This window comes from Phyllobates terribilis, unplaced genomic scaffold (genome assembly GCF_046119375.1).
Source record: "Phyllobates terribilis strain yellow unplaced genomic scaffold, ASM4611937v1 Scaffold_1__5_contigs__length_1240528914, whole genome shotgun sequence".
Taxonomy (NCBI): domain Eukaryota; kingdom Metazoa; phylum Chordata; class Amphibia; order Anura; family Dendrobatidae; genus Phyllobates; species Phyllobates terribilis.
In genome coordinates this window covers 749,061,247-749,078,831 of record NW_027362761.1, presented here as the reverse complement: position 1 = coordinate 749,078,831, position 17,585 = coordinate 749,061,247, and the positions used below count along the sequence as shown (strand labels likewise).

At 43.5% G+C, this 17,585-nt stretch overlaps 1 protein-coding gene across 1 annotated transcript in view; it reads right to left on the bottom strand.

Annotated features, from left to right (window-relative positions):
- The window catches only part of PDE4C (phosphodiesterase 4C), a 1,152,428-nt gene extending 1,139,602 nt beyond the window's left edge, over nucleotides 1-12,826 (bottom strand). Inside the window, exon 1 of the mRNA XM_073636872.1 lies at nucleotides 12,674-12,826. The gene's annotated coding sequence lies outside the window, so the exon portion shown is untranslated. The remainder of the gene's footprint in view (nucleotides 1-12,673) is intronic.
- Between the last annotated feature and the right edge of the window lie 4,759 nt (nucleotides 12,827-17,585).

Genomic DNA, 17,585 nt, shown 5'->3' with positions numbered 1-17,585 from the left:
CACCTACTCGTTCTCTACGCTCCGCAAGCGACTTTCGACTAACATCCGCACTAATCCGTACCTCCCACTCCCGACTTCAAAACTTCTCCCGAGCTGCACCTATTCTTTAGAATGCTTTACCCCAAGAAATTAGGATGAGCCACAACTTACACAGTTTTAGGCGCTCCCTAAAAACACACCTGTTTAGGGCGGCCTATCACGTTCCCTAATTGAAGTCCTTTTATATTCTTATAGCCCATTCCTTATTTCTCCAAACATAAGTCTCCACCGAACCCAAAAGCACTACAGATACAGATAATATGAACCTCTGAATTGTAAAGCACTGCGGAATATGTTGCCGCTATATAAATAAAGATTATTATTATTATATAGCACTGTGTACTTACAATTACTCATTTTGCCTTTCTACTGAGCTAATTCTTCTCTTTTCCATTAGGTATAGGATATCACGATTATTAAAGGGAACCTGTCATGTCAGTTCGAGCATGTAAACTGTTCCCAGGTTGTTGTTAGTGATGCAATGTGTATCACTAACATGCTTTTTGCATTAAAATTAGTGCTGTAATCTTTTCTAAAATCCACTTTATATACTTATATCTTACTTGATCGTTTAGTCATAGGGGTGTTCCTTTCTTTATTCAGTCTGGCTAGTCACCGCCCACTCAATTTGAATCGTCCCCGGTTTGCGCCGACGTCACATGAATAGGCTTGTAGTGGTCCCACGCTTGCACACTGTATGCTGTCACCCACGCTTGTGCAATGTGTATTGTAAAGCCATGTGTCGCCACGCATGCGCAGTGACAATCGGCTTTCCCTGAGGCCCATGGCTTCAGGAAGATGGCCGCCAAGATCCCAGTCTGCGCACGCATCGGCTCAGGTGGACATTTCCCTGTAGATCACAGCTTCAGGAAGTTAGCCACGGGTACCGGAAAAGAAATGCACTCCGCTCTGCCTGACTGCCGACACTGGTCCCGCAGCATCTCACCGTTTCTGCTGCTGTCGGGTTCCTGAGAGAGGGACCTTGCTTCCTGTGATCCCGCTCCACCACCACCACAACCCCCCACCTGCTGGGGAACTCCCTTCTCCCACCCAGGGCCCACAGCATTGCTCCACTTCTGCTGCTGGCTTCCTGAGGGACCATGCCTCCTGTGGCCCCCACCACCCCCCAGGTAAGATACCCATTCAGACTATAGGATGGAATCCCACCTTATAAAAAATATTTTTTTCCTATTTTCCACCCCAAAAATTTGGAGTGCGTCTTACGGTCCGAAAAATACAGTATATATTTTTTTTTTCCTAAAATACAAAGGAAATGTGTCACCTTTAATTTTAGGCCTTTTAGAGATCATTTCATATTGAACTTGCTTAACTGTTCATAATAACAGTAATTTTGACCAGGGGTGCCCAAACTTTTACATGCCTCTGTACTTTGACTATTTTGTCCCATAAAGAGACTTGCAGCTGCCTGACGGCTGGTGGCAGAGTTTACAAAGTATCCCAAAACATTATTGCCTATCAGGGTTAAACTGACAGGAAATTTATTAAGCAAGACCTTTTCAGGGGGAGCTACGGAGGAATGGCTGTCCATGTATATCATTGGGCTCAATCGGGCATAGCAGAAAACCACTCTTCCTTAGCACCTCCAGCATTTTCAAACAGGGTTTATGGATAGGGATAGGGACAGTGAAAGTCTGGAAAAATGAAATGTTAATATCTCATTTAAACACTGCAGCTTAACTGATATGCATTGTATGTTTCTACTGGAATACCCATATGTTATTTTTTTTTTTACATGAATCGTAAAGTCGAGAGCAATACATTGACATTTATACAATATATAGTTTAACATACATTATACATTATGCAAAACACAAAATTTTCGATTTCAAGGCAAAGTTGGGGACACTAAATTGAAAGATGTTATGAATGCTGGCATTATAGACCATTGGTGTATTTATGATCACACTATGAATTACGAACCATTATGTCTGACATCAATAGCATGGAATGTTTGGGAGAGTTGCATAGTGACAGCAGGCGCTGCTGATACTGTACGTAGCTGGCAACATGATTAAATGCAGCATTGTTTTAGCATTAACAAGTGACTGATGATCTCTCGGCATGGCAGGTACACATGGCAACAGTTTTGTATTAAATATTATTTTTTTAACAGTAAAAAAAACAGAAAATATTTGAATGTTCTCCAGTACAAGAAATGACACTCAGTATTTACAACCCGATCAGCAACAACATAATGTGACAGTCGATAGGGGCCGAGTAGCAAGATTACAGTATGTATAAATGTAGAATTTGATGAAGAATATAATTCTGTTTTGTTCCTGGCAGCAATATGCTATGCCCACTGCCCATGAGATTGTTTTATACAGCGCCCCAAACTACAAAACAGAACAGAGCATTATAACTTCTAATAACTACAAATTAGCAGCTGTTTATGTAAGTACGTCTGACATAATAAAATACTCTACTGCTTGCAGATGTTGAGGCATTTGTCAGGAAGGACTTTAGAAATATTTGGAAATTGGGGATAATGGAGACAAAAATCATAGACATTGAGTATTCTGGGAAATTGGATATAAAAACAAACGAAGTAGAAGGGACGATGCTCTGAAAAGTTTGGCCGCGACAAGGGTGCACCAAGTGTTTGTGCTTGGTTTGAACAGTCATTTAGTACAGACTGATTACATTTAAATCACCACTCCAGCGTTTTTTTTTATTGTACCGCTGTATTGGTGCTTTAAACGTAATCCCCCTGCCCTCTGTCTGATACTCACCTGAAGCTGCCTTCATCCGTTCTCAGCGTCGCTCTGGTCGGTCTCCGTCGAAAAGTGACCTGATCACAGCGCCAGCATTTCATGGAGCCGCGCAGAGGTCACTTTACAATACAAGTATTTGAGAGCCTCATTCTAGTTCTCATAGACTAGTATTGAGGGTGTGTGATGTAGCTTCTTACTTCCGGATAGTCAGAAGCTACTGTCACAAGATGGCGCGGGGAGACCGAAATGACACCGAAAAACGGGGATGACGCCGGAGGGTGAGTATATGACCAGGGGCAGGGGGCTTTCAGCGCCACTCCAGCACTGAAAAAAAAACAAAAAATGCTGGAATGGTTGCAATGCCACATATGACAAACTGTGCTAATTTTGGATGTAATAGGCCATGTTTGTAAGATCACCTCACACCCCCTACACCTCACACTACATATATAGCAATACATGTCTTTGCAATCTACATCAATCAAAACCTTTGCATTAAGTGCTTTGGGCTTCACAGAGCACATTATCAAGTCCCTTGAGAAAACACCATTGGGGCGGTCGTGGTGGTCCTTATACTACATTATGAGTAAGCAGTGGCACTTTATTATTCTCACCAGGGCTGTGGAGTCAGTAAACCAAACCTCCGACTCTTCAATTTCCATGAAACCGACTCCGACTCCCTCATACAGGGCTCATGTTTAAGTGATAAATTTACTGTAGCACAGATTCATCTCAGCTAAAAGTCTAGACCCTTAGATCAGGAATAGGACACACATTTATAGGACATTTCATAACTTTCCCAAATTCTTTTGAAAAAATATTTCCCACATCCTGCATTGTACTACTGTACCCAATTTATTATATATTTTAGGAATCTGAGTCGGTCCATGTTATACCGACTCCACTAAAATGGGCTCAGACTCCACGACTCAGACTCCACAGCTCTGATTCTCACAAAGTATGTTTTTGCTTTTTCTGACTTGGGTTAATATAAGACTATTTATATGAATGGCAGCCATCTTTAGTATGTTTTTGAAGCAAATGCTAACCTTGTTTACTTGGATTTGCCATCCTCTTTAATTGACCCTTCCTTTTTGAACCTCATGTCAGAGGCAGGTCCTGGCAGTGACACACAGCCATTATCTGCCAGGTATGGGGCAGGATCACCCCGTGTGCTCGCTCCACACACCCACTACTGACTTGCGCCGTACATGTACGATGGATGTTGGTAAGGGGTTAAAGTCTCTCTAACTTTATTGTTACTTTATTATGCTGTGTCCACACTTGAATCATCCATGCCTTTTTGCTGTGTTTTTAATGGCGTTTTGATTGTTATGTGGATAGCCATCCACATTATGTATAATCCCCCTGAGGACACTGTATAACAGTGAAACATATTGGGAGGACATTTTTGGAACATGTAATACATTTTAGTCTGTTGCCCTGTGGTGTTATAAGGACATAGAGAACAGATGTTATGGGCTACTAAGCCCTGATAATGCTATAGTATACTATAGTACCAATGGTGCTAGTCGCAATATAACTGTCTATATAAAGCATAGGACAAAGTAATCTTAATTGACTGTAGTCTTACCCACTTCACTGTTAAAGGAAATCAAATATTAGGGTGCTTTCACATTGCGTTTTGGCACCCGTTCAGTAGCCCCGTTGGGACTTACGTCCGAACCCCCCGCAAAACGGGATTGGACGTATGCGCTGACAGGCCATAGACTACAATGGTGCCAAGAGAGCGAACGCGCGCTATGATGTGCAGCATTTTTGGATGTGTATGCCGAGTGTGGGTGGACAGTCACTCAGATGTAGTGGACTGTGTCTGCCTCCAGTAGGCGTGTACGCCCAAAAATGATGCACGTCAGAGGGCATATTCACTCTGTCGGCACCATTATAGTCTATGGCCCCGTTGGCACATATGTCTGAATCCCATTTTGCGGGGGGGGGGGGGGGGGGTTGGCCGTAAACCCCGCCGGGGCCACTGAACGGGTGCAAAAATGCAATGTGAAAGCAGCCTTGGTCAGGTCACTCATGGGCCTTTTTATTATATTTGCAGCATTTGAATTAATTCCTTTCCAGGGTCCTATTTCACCCTGCTCAATTGTGATTTATGCACTATGTTTACTGTATGGACTACTCATGGTAAATTGATATCATAGGTTAACACAAGTGCATTGCCATGTCTACCATCAGCTTTTTGTGTACACTGGACTTCCTTGCAATCATCTACATAAAATGCTGCTCACAATACACCTGTCATTCTATTATTGACCTGTCACCTAGCAGTGATAATGAAGTATTTACATTCAGCTTGATAGGAGGCTGTAAAACAAGATAGGTTTGGAGAGTAGCCTCCTTGTTTGACATCAGATATCATGATCACTTTCCGATCAGTGGGGTTCCAGCTACTTGAATTCCCACTGAACCTGAGAGTAGAAACGCCACTGCACTACATACACCTCAAAAATGTTTCACTGCACAACAGCGCCACCCTGTCATCAGTTGTGAGACCTATTAACTTGAATAAAGCTGTGAACTCACAATCATTAAAGGGGTTGTCCACTACTCTGACAACCCCTTCTCAATCTGTATGTTTCCCCCCTTTAAAATAAGAACACTTACAGTGTACTTGCCTCCGGTGCCGGCGCCATTCCAGCTGCGTCAGCACTATCTCTCCAGGCGATCTTGTAACAGTGTGATGTCACGTGAACCCTGCTGCCAATCAGTGGCCGCTTCACTCTCTCCGCCTTTGGACAAATTGCTTACAACCGGAAGAAATGAGTGCTGCTCTCTCTTTCTCTGGATGTATGCAATACGTCCGAAGTCGGGAAGAATAAAGCGGCCGCTGATTGACTGCAGGGTTCATGTGACATCACGCTGTTATGCGATCACTGGGAGATAGAGTTCCTACACCAATGGAACAGAGGTGAGTATAAGTGTTGTTATTTTAAAAGGGGGAAACTTACAGATTGAGAAGGGGTTGTCTGAGAAGTGGACAACCCCTTTAAGTGATAAATCCTATTAAAATGCCACTACTTTATAAGCTGGGAATAAACCTGTCAATTTTTCAACCCACCATTAAAGCTAGAATGCACACTCTTGATCAACAGCAAAACTGGCATTAAAGAACAATTCTCAATATCACTAATGGTTAAAATTGTAACGTGCTTTTAAAAAAAGGAATTTTGCAACTTACTTATTGTTTAATGCTCGTTGTCTAGGCTACTGGCCACTGGTGCAGTCTATCAGCGATGGCTGAACATACAGTGCTTGTGTAACGTGTTGCGGGGCGGTAGCTGGGGACGAAGGTGGGAGTCCTGGCTGGGTGTGTGTACTGGTGCTGTGAGGGCACGACACCCATGCAGGTCGCATGTAACCGATGTTGCTGGTTTGCCAGGACCAGGTGTTGTACAGACCATTTGAAAATAAACTTTTTACTGAATGGGAAATTGGTAGGGAACATATACAAGAGATAGAGGGTACACAATCTTATGAATGTTTCCTTTACAACGCGAAGCATGTTCCACACAGTTTCCTTCTTTCTTTTCTCTATTGTTCTCTTTTCCTCTTTATTCTCTCTACTTGTCCTCTGTTTCCACTGTTTCTCACTACTTCACCACAACCCAGCTCGACACAACAGTCCTGCTTAGCAAGAGTCCTCTACTCGACTCGCGGTTCTGCGTCTTCATCCCATTAGGGTGCTAGTATGGCCAGCCTTAACTTCTCTAGTGTTGACGCTTTGGAACTGCCACCTGGGACAATCTATTTTTCTCACATAGTCATGTCTAGAATTGTAACCTTCAAGAATTATAAACTATGGGCCTTTCTGCTATGCGTCCTGTCCCAGGACTCATCTTTGGTAGATCACTCTGTCTCTTAGTCCCTTCTGCTTCAGATCTCGCTATCTCTTTCTTTCAGTCTCCTCTCACTTTAGGGACACCCCAGAATGTGGACCTGTTCACAATGGATCTTAGGTCCTCTTTCTATGCACTCCAGGCCATATTTGCCTCTCTGACAGGAAATTCTCACTTTCCCTTCAACTTTTCCCCTCCCACTCTGGGCTAGTCCCAAGCATTAACTCTCACTATACTTGCTGTCTTGCTACACACACTATCAATATTACTAACATCTTTAACACACATCACAATTCGCATTATACATCACATAACAGTATATTTGTTTCTTCAAGGGGGAACGTGGGCAGTATGTCCATCTCCTTATACTTACAAGCTCTTTTTAATAGGGCTAGTTAGCACTGATCTAAAGCTAGCCAGAAAGTTTTAGTGCCACTGATGCTGCAGAGGCAAAGCTGCCTGTTCTTGTACCATTGGAGAGCACACAGTGGTGCAACCATGCTGCTGGTCCAAACTGTCAATTAGGCCACGTTCACACATTCAGTATTTTGTCAGTATTTTACCTCAGTATTTGTAAGCCAAATCCAGGAGTGGAACAATCAGAAGAAAAGTATAATAGAAACACGTGTACCACTTCTGCATTTTTCACCACTGGTTTTGACTTACAAATACTGATGTAAAATACCGATCAAATACTGAACATGTGAACATGGCCTTAAGATCTCCCACCTCCAGGAAGCAGTTCAGCAGTGCAATCCTGCAGATATATTCCAGAGTTATACCTCCATTGTATGCTTTTAATGCGCATATGGCTAGCAGGGCAAATCTGGCCCAGAGGGTGAGTATATTTGGCCCATGATGCCGGGTGGGTCCCCTGAGTATATTCGGCCCACGACGCTGGGCGGGTCCCCTGAGTATATTTGGTGCTGGGCGGGTCCCCCACCTGGCATCGCACTTTTGCCCGGTATCGTACGTCCAACTATACCGGCATCCTGGATGCCGATACAGTCGAAAGCAATGATAGAGGAAGGAGAGTCAGCTGACGCTCCCCCCCATCATTCCCCTTCTGCATCTGACGTCTCAGCGCAGCGGGCACAATGACGTCATTACAACACACCCGCTGTACCAAGAGGTGCAGAGGATCTGAAGACACCATGAGGAGACCAGAACAGCAGGGGAGCGGGCAGAGATGAGTAGTTATTAATTTTTTTTAATGTGGAGCCCATTATACTGTATAGAGCACTATGTTGGGCACATTCTACAGTATGGAGCACTATGTGAGCCCATTATACTGTATGGAACACTCTGTGGGGTTATTATACTGTATGGAGCACTATGTGGGGCCATTAAACTGTATGGAGTACTATGTGGAGCCTCTATACTGTATGGAGCACTATGTGGGGCCATTATACTGTATGGAGCACTATGTGGAGCCATTTATACTGTATGACTGTATGGAGCAATATGTGAGGCCCTTATACTGTATGGAGCACTATGTGGGGCCCTTTATACTGTATGAAGAACTATGTGAGCCCATTATACTGTATGGAGAACTTTGTGGGGCCACTGTACTGTATGAAGCACTATGGGGGGCCATTATACTGTATAGAGCACTATGTGGAGCCACTATATTGTATAGAGCACTATGTGGGGCCATTATACTGTATGGAGCACTTTTTGTGGCCATTATACTGTATGGAGCACTATGTGGGACCATTATACCGTATGGAGCATTTTTTGTGGCCATTATACTGTGTGGAGCACTATGTAGGGTCATTATACTGTATGGAGCACTATGTGAAGGCCTTTATACTGTACGGAGCACTATGTGAGGCCATTAAACTGTATGGAGCACTATGTGGGGCTTTTATACTGTATGGAGAACTATGTAGGGTCATTATACTGTATGGAGCACTTTTTGGGGCATTATACTGTATGGATCATTATGTAAGGCCATTATACTTTATGTAACACTATGTGGGACCATTATACTGTATGGAAGGCAATGCAGGGCCCTGTTATACTGTATGGAGGACTATGTGGGGTCCATTATACTATAAGGAGCATTTTTTGTGGCCATTATAATGTAAGGAGGGCTATGTGGGGATTACAGTTGGAGAATCATACTGTGATGGGTTCACAATTCTTTGTCGGGGGGACTGAGGGAGGGAGGTACAGTAGGCTCATCATACTGTGCGTTGTGGAGGAATTCTCTGTGGGGGTATCTTACTGTGTTTGGGGGTACTTTTGCTGGCATCATACTTTATTATCTGTATTATTCAAGGTTTTTTATCCTTAGTGATTACATATTTAAATTAGGCCATATGCTTTTTACTGGACTTACAAAGCATATTATTCCAATATTTTATTCTAAGATATATTACTGTATTTTTCAGACTACAAGACGCATTTTTTTCCTACAAATTTTGGAGGAAAGTGGGAGGTACATCTTATAGTCTGGATAATACATAGTCCGGCTGTGGATAGTCAGGTGGGGGGGAGCGGCGGCAGAGGAGCGGGACACAGGCAGTAGCCAGCTGCTGCAGCTATCAATGTGCCTGCTGTTAAAGGGAACCTGTCACTTCATTTCAAGCATCTAAACTGTCCCCAGTGCGTTGTGAGTGATGCAATTTGCATCACTAACACGTTATTTTCATTACAAACGGCGGTCTAATCATGTGCAAAAACGCTTTATATAGTTATATGGTACCTTTTAGTCATAGGGGTGTACTTAATTTTCTCTTTAGTCACGGGCGTCGCCACCCACTCAGTTTGATTGATTGTGCCGACGTAATTAGAATCCCGCGCTTGCGCAGTGTGTAGCCGGCCACGCTTGTGCAGTGTCGATTGGGAAGCCGCACATGCGCCGTGACGCACGGCACTCTACTCAACACTGTGCAAGCATGGTCGGCTACACACTGCGCAAGTGCGGCTCCAAGCATCACACTGCGCAAGTGCAGCTCCAAGCATCACACTGCGCAAGTGCAGCTCCAAGCATCACACTGCGCAAGTGCGGCTCCAAGCATCACATTGCGCAAGTGCAGCTCCAAGCGTCACTGTGCAAGCGCGGTCGGCTACACACTGCACAAGTGAAGGATTCTAGTGATGTCGTCGCAATTAATCAAATTGAGTGGGTGGTGAGGCTCATGACTGAAGAGAAAATTAAGCACACCCCTATGACTAAACAAACAGGTACCATATAACTATGGGAGTGGAGAGTAGTGGATATTCATTTTCTTTAATAGCGCACACAGTGTTAGCTGCAGATGCCAGCTCCTGCAGCAGCTTGGCGATCACATGTGCCGGCTATTAAAGAGAATAAATATTCATTGCTCTCCACTCCCATGGAGTGGGGAGCAGTGAATATTCATTCTCTTTAACAGCGGGCACATGTGATTGCCGAGCCACCGCAGGAGCCTCGGCAGTGGCTAACAGTGTGCCGGCTGTTAAATGAAATGAATATTCACTCCTCTCCACGCCCTAGTCCCGACGTAGAGAGGAGTGAATATTCCGGCAGATGACCTCAGCGTGTGATGGAGCAAGGCAGCGATGTCATACGCTGCTCACACGCTAAGATCAGCTGCTGGCTGAACAGGATGCAGCGCTGGAGCAGAGGGAAGGAAGGTGAGTAGAATCCTTTATTTTTTTATGTGCAGCGTGTTGGGGGCCATGTATACAAGGATAGGGATGAGGGGGCCATGCATACCAAGATTGGGATGAGGGGGCCATGCATACCAGGATGGGGATGAGGGGGCCATGCATACCAGGATAGGGATGAGGGGACCATGCATATCAGGATTGAAATGAGGGGGCCATGCATACCAGGATGGAAATGAGGGGGCCATGCATACCAGGATTGGAATGAGGGGGTCATGCATACCAGGATTGGGGATGAGGGGGCCATGTATACCAGGATTGGGGATGAGGGGGCCATGCATACCAGGATGGGGATGAGGGGTCCATGCATACCAGGATTAGAATGGGGCTATGTATACCTGGATGGGGTGCCATGTATACCTGGATTGGGGGGCCATGTATTCCTTGATTGTGGGCCATGTATACCTGGATTGAGGGCCATGTATTCCTGGATTGGGGGCCATATATACCTAGATTGCGGGACATATATACCATGATGGGGACCATATATACCTGGATGGGGACATATGTATATCAGGATGGGGGGGCACATATACCAGTATGGGGGATATTAGTATAGAATTGGGGCACATTACCCCTATAACAGTGTCAGCCGCAGACGCCCCCATAACAGTGCATCATGACCACATTTTTTGCTTACATTTTTTTTCCTATTTTCCTCCTCTAAAACCTAGGTGCTTCTTATGGTCCGATGCGTCTTATAGTTCGAAAAATACAGTAATTAAAATGTACTTTGTTCATGGGACAACCGCTTTAACTTTATTTCCATATGAAAAGGTTCATTGTAATATTTGATGACAAGGAAAAACTTCCTCAATTGTAGACATTTTTATAATAAATATCAAGGTTGGCCTGTGACTTTGTGCATGTTTTTAATTTTGGCCCTCTGTGTATCTGAGTTTGGCATCCCTGATCTAATGTGATGTGAACACAGTCTTTTAGGGTATGTGCACACTGTGTTTTTTTTAGAAGTTTTTGGAGTAGAGATTAAGCAGAAATTCTCCAAATCCATCTCAAAATCACAAAACTCTCCAAAAACATGGATATTCTTCTCCAAAAACGAAGCAAAAAGACTCAGTGTGCACATGCACTAAGGCTATGTGCACACAGTTTTTTTAAGCAAAACCCACTTTAGGAAATTCTACTGCTTTGGGTATTTTTAGAGATGTTTTTCTTTTCCTGAAGTTATTACCGAAGCGGTTTTCAAGGGGATTTGGAAGAATTTTTCCCTGAACGGTTCTTCGCAGCCTTTGGATTGGACAGTGCCTTATTTGGGGACGTTTCCTTCAGGATTCGCTTCAAAGCAATAACATGTATATTTTTCCTACCAGGTATTTTTCATAACCTCATAAGGAAAACAAAAAAGCTAAAAAGAACTCCTGTTGCGGACAGCAAAGTGGATTTCCCATAGAAATGGATTGGGAGAGTTTTCCAAAAATTTTTTGTTATGCAGTCTTTGTGGAGGAATCCTTTCCTAACTACTCTATGTTACCATAGCCTATGGGAATGTTCAAACCGAGTCTTTTTTCAGAATTTTTGAGCGGAAACTCAAAAATCCTCCTCAAAAACTCAAATTCTCCTCAGAAAGGGCACGTCGTTTAAGGTTTTCCTGTGCTTAAATCCCATCCACTTGCTGGAACTGTAAGATGCTGCATTTTTCGCTCAGCGAGCATCCACAATTCATCATGGAAAGTAAGGCTATGTGCCCACGTTGCATTTATGAAGCAGAAAATTTCTGCTGCATAAATGCAAGTCCTCTCCCGGAAAAACGCATGCGGAATTCCGCACGCGTTTATCGCGCTTTTTTCGCGCGTTTATCACGCGTTTTCCACATGCGGAATTGCCTTGCGTTTTTTATGCATTGAACAAAGGCAATTCTGCTTGCGGAAACGCAAAATTAAATGACATGCTGCGGATTTTTGAACGCGGCATAAACGCTGCGGAAAAATCCGCAGCATGTGCATAGAACTTGCGGAATCCCATTGGGGACCATGGGGTGCGTGTTACCAAGCGTTTTTCAAGCGTTTACGCTGCGGAAATTCCACATCAAAAACGCTTGAAAAATGCTACATGGGCACACAGCCTTAATATTAGCGCTGAAACTGCCCAAAATATCCTAAGTATTTCTTTCCATATCTGCTGTAAGGTAGAACAACACAGCCATTTAGGACGTGGATTTGGGCTACTTCAGCACCACTGACACCTGCCTGAGCCTGTTATTAACCTCTGCAGTGCTGTAGTATGAGGGGTCGTCCAGTATCACCCCTATGGAGGTGCAGGCTCCTGAGCCACCAGCACAGACTGTTCACACAGTGTAGCCGCGACAGCACGTCCTGAGGCGGCTATAGACTGGAAACTTACTGAGCAGATACTCACAGACTCGGCGGGACGTTGTTCTTGGACGAGTCCTCGGTACAATGTAGCAGCTAGATCCGGGACACCATAACGAGAAGCTCCCGCTCCATGTAGTGAACGCTCAGCCGCGGCGACAAGTTTCCAGTGAGTGGCGCTGACAGTCACCTCCCTGCAGTGCACGGCGCGCAGCGCTGCGGACTGTGGCGCTGTGACTCTAGCGCTGCGGATTGTGGCGCTGTGACTCTAGCGCTGCGGACTGTAGCGCTGCGCCTGGTGCTGGAGAGCGGTCATAGGCACACTGCAGAGCTCCAGGAACTTTCCACGTCCTCATTACTGTTGTCCTATCTGCAGCTCTGCCGTCCTCACTCATACCCACTACCTGTGTTTTCTCCTAAGCCTTCTATGTCCACCATCTCTCCGTGTAACCACTCCCCAGTATAGTACTTGTCTCCACAAAGTAGCCACCAACCTCCAAAAAAGTGGAAAAAAACTTTGGATCAGTTAGTGGTAATGGTCTTCAGTTGGAAACACTGTATTATTACCCCACAACCAAATCTATTTTTGGGGGAGTGTTGGATACAACCTAACCATGGGTTAGTAATGAATAACAAAATTTGGGATGAGCCCTACTCGGATACCTCCATCACCAGAAAGTGAGTTTTCCAAATAGTAACATGATAGATGTTTTGTGATTTATTGTTGACGTTGTCTTTATCTTTTTTCATCCCTAAAATTCAATATTTGTAAAAAATGATTATTCTGCTAACACAGCTGTATGGGGTTGGTTTTCAGCAGAATGAGTTTTACTTTATTTTTTTCGGGAATACCATGTACAATGTGATGTATTGGATCTGTTTTTATTCTCTGTGGTGCAGGACGGAAAAAGAGCAGTTCTGCAATTTTGGGGGATTATTTTTAGATTGCTATTTATCCTCTAGTTCTGACATTTTACCTTCATTCTGTGCTCCAGTATGGTTAAGGTGCTATGGTTTTCGTGTTGTTCTATTCTTTTTTACATAATAAAAACTTTATAAAATACACACCTTTACCTCCATGAACCAAAGAACCTGTCATTAGCTTGATGCTGCCAGAGCTAGAGGCAGTATCAATCAGAGCCTGCACAATTGCATCCAGGTATGTTTCACACGGCGGCATTTCAGAAAAAACATAGACGCCACCAGCTGGCTTCTCCCTGCCCAGCTCCAGTTGATTGACAGGTCTCTCCCTTGTGTGCACATAGGGAGAGACCCATCTAATTCTCTCTTCACACGTCCGTGTGTCTGGTTAGTGTGGCATCCGTTTTCGCACGTACCGAAGACATGTACACACGCACACTAATCATAATCTATGGGGCTGCGCACATGTCCGACCCCGGCGACTGTGAATAGCAGTAACATTACTGACGTCACCGCTGTTCACAGTCGCCAGGTACTGACGTCACCACTCATCAGAGTCGTCGGCTTACGATCTGCTTAGCAAGACCCTGCGACCGTCAATAGCATTACTGCTATTCACAGTCACCCAGGCCACAACCATACTATACTTTGGTATCAATGAGAATAGGAGCTAATGCAGTTATGTGCAAAGAAGAGAGCTACATGAAGCGTCCTACCAAGAAGCTCTAACACCTACTGTAACTGCACTTTTTTAACCTCTTCCCAAAAAGTGCATTTATTGATTATATTGAATTGGACAGAGTCCATAGAGCCCCAGGAACCTGCCATCTGAAGGTGACTGCATCCAAGAAATCAATCTGTAGGGTACACTGTTGTACTGTCAAGAAAGAAATGATGAAAAATGCCTGGGAAAGAGACCCATTCAACTTTGATGGAGCAGAAATTCACATCCTGCAAATTGTACACTTCTGATGTGTAGACAACTGCATCCTGTACTAGACATTACTTGCACAGCAAATTGAGTCACCTTTTTAAAATCCACGTGCATCGCAACAGAACTTGTTTCTTTCTCAGTGTTCATCCATTTGGATTGACATGAACTATTCAACTTTTTCCAAACCTCCCTGATTTATGTTCCAGATAGGATTCTAGCAGCCTCCACAGACTCAAAAGAAGCTCCAACCTGAAAAACCCACATTCACACCTTCAAGCTATAAGGGAACCACCCTAGATTCCCACTTGAGATATAACACCCTTAATTACTTCTCTTGAACACTTTGACCACAGGTACCCAGAAGACTATTTCAGCACCACTATGGATAGGAAAAACAGTAGAGGGACTAATAACTCTCATTATGCTGAAATAGTAACCCTCTCACCTTGGCTAAAAGCATGCTTCACAATTCCGCCTCCCCTTCACTTTGTCATATTCTTTGGGAATAGCACTCTTTCTTTGTTATCTCTAAACTATTTTTCATTTAACACGAAACAACTGAGATGCAATTGAAGTCTAGACTTTCAGGTTTAATTAAAGTAAACAAAAATATCCTGTGAAACGTTTAGGAATTACAACCATTTTTCTTCCAAGCCTCCTCATTTCAGGGGCAAAAAGGTAATCGAACAAATGAACTTTACCATAAATAACATTTCCCAGGGGAGGTCCTCCAATCTGGAAAGAAAGGAAGGTCACAAAAAAGGTGCAAAATGTGTTATTTTATGTTATTTTATGTTAAAGGACACAATTTTTCACTGTGACGCCTCACCTGACAAACCTGACCTGTGCATAAAAGACTGTTTCAATGGGTACCACTAATCCATGGACTACTACATTTATTTCTGACCTACTCTAATTTATTGCATGACTGGATGTACTCTAAATAACTTACATAAGCCAACCTGATGTACTCTACACAACTGACATATGCCAACATGATATACTCTACACAACTGACATATGCCAACCTGATGTACTCTACACAACTCACAAATGACAACCTGTTGTACTGTACACAACTCATATATCCCAACCCCATGTACTTCACACAACTCATATGCCAACCTGATGTACTCTACACAACTCACCTGTGACAATCTGATGTACTCTACACAACTCACATATGCCACCACAATATAAAATTCACATACCAGGAAAATACTAGATCAATTCCAATAGAGGGTAACTTGTTGAGGGTTTCTACTATTTTGGCACCTCAGGGGCTCTGCAAATGCGTCATGGCGCTGGCAAACAATTCCATGAAAGTATGCGCTCCAAAACGTCACTCCTTCAACATTGTGCCCAAACAGTAGTTTTCCACCATATATGAGGTATTGTTGAGGTCCTGCTACCCTTGTGAAAATGAGAAAATTTGGAGCTAAAGCAGCATTTTTGTGGGAAAAATCTATTTTTTTCTTTTTCTCAGTTCAACGTTGTAAAATTTTGTGAAGCACCTGTGTGTTCTAGGTGCTCACCACATGTCTAGATAAATTCCTTGAGGGGGTCTACTTTACAAAATAGGGTTACTTGTGGGGGGTTTCCTCTGTTTAGGCACATCAGGGGATCTACAAACATGACATGATGCCCGCAGATCATTCCTTTAAAGTCTGCGTTCCAAAACGTCACTCTTTCCTTTCAGAGCTTGACAGTTGTCCAAACAGTATTTTCCCACCACATATGGGGTATCGGCGTACTCAGAAGAAATTGCACAACAAATTTTGGGCTCCATTTCCTCCTGTTACCGTTGTGAAAATAGAACATTTGGAGCTAAACCATATTTTTTTGGGGGGGGGAATCTAATTTTTTTCATTTTCATGGTTCAACATTGTAAAATTCTGTGAAGCACCTTGGGGTTCAAGGTGCACACCACACAAATTCCTGAGTGGTCTATTTTCAAAAATGGGGTCACTTGCGGGGGGTTTCCACTGTTTAGGCACATCAAGTGCTCTGCAAATGCGACATGGCGTCCGCTATCGATTCCAGCCAATTTTGCCTTCCAAAATTCAAATGGTACTCCTTCCCTTCTGAGCCCTGCCGTGTGCCAAACAGTAGTTTTACACCACATATGGGGTATCGGCAAACTCAGAATGAATTTCACAACAAATTTTGGGGTCCATTTTCTCCTGTTACCCTTGTGAAAATAAAAAAATTGGGCCCAAAACAACATTTTTGTGTGATTTTTTCATTTTCACAGTTCAACAATGTAAAATTCTGTGAAGCACCTGGGGGTTCAAGGTGCTCACCACACATCTAGATAAATTCCTTGAGGATTTTAGTTTCCAAAATGGGGTCGCTTATGGGGGGTTTCCACTGTTTAGGCACATTAGGGGCTCTGCAAATGCGACATGGCGTCTGCTCTCGATTCCAGCCAATTTTTGCTTCCCAAAAGTCAAATGGTGCTCCTTCCTTTCCGAGCCCTAAGGTGTGCCCAAACAGTAGTTTTCCACCACATGGGGTATCTGTGTACTCAGGATAAATTGTACAACAAATTTTGGGCTCCATTTCCTCCTGTTACCCTTGTGAAAATAGAAAATTTAGTTCTAAAACCACATTTTTTGGGAAAAAGTAAAATTTTAATGCTTTCCTTCCACATTGCTTTAATTCATGTGAAGCACCTAAAGGGTTAGGTTTCTTAAATGTGGTTTTGATCATTTTTAGGGGTGCAGTTTTTAAAAAGGTGTCACTTTTGGGTATTTTCTGTCATATAGGCACCTCAAAGTCACTTCAAATGTGATGTGGTCCCTAAAAAATTTGGTTTTGTAAATTTTGTTGGAAAAATTAGAAATTACTGATAAACCCTTCTAACTTTCTAACAAAAAAAAATTAAGTTTAAAAAATCATGCTGATGTAAAGTAGACATGTGGTAAATGTTATTTATTACCGTATTTCTCGTATTATAAGATGCACTTTTTTTCCCCCATATTTTGGGAGAAAATAGAGGTGCATCTTATAATCCGAATGTAGCTTTCCGGGCGAAGTGGCTGCATTGGAGCTGGGTCTCAGGAGGCAGGGTCGCTGCTGCAGGAAGCTGGCGGCAGCAGAA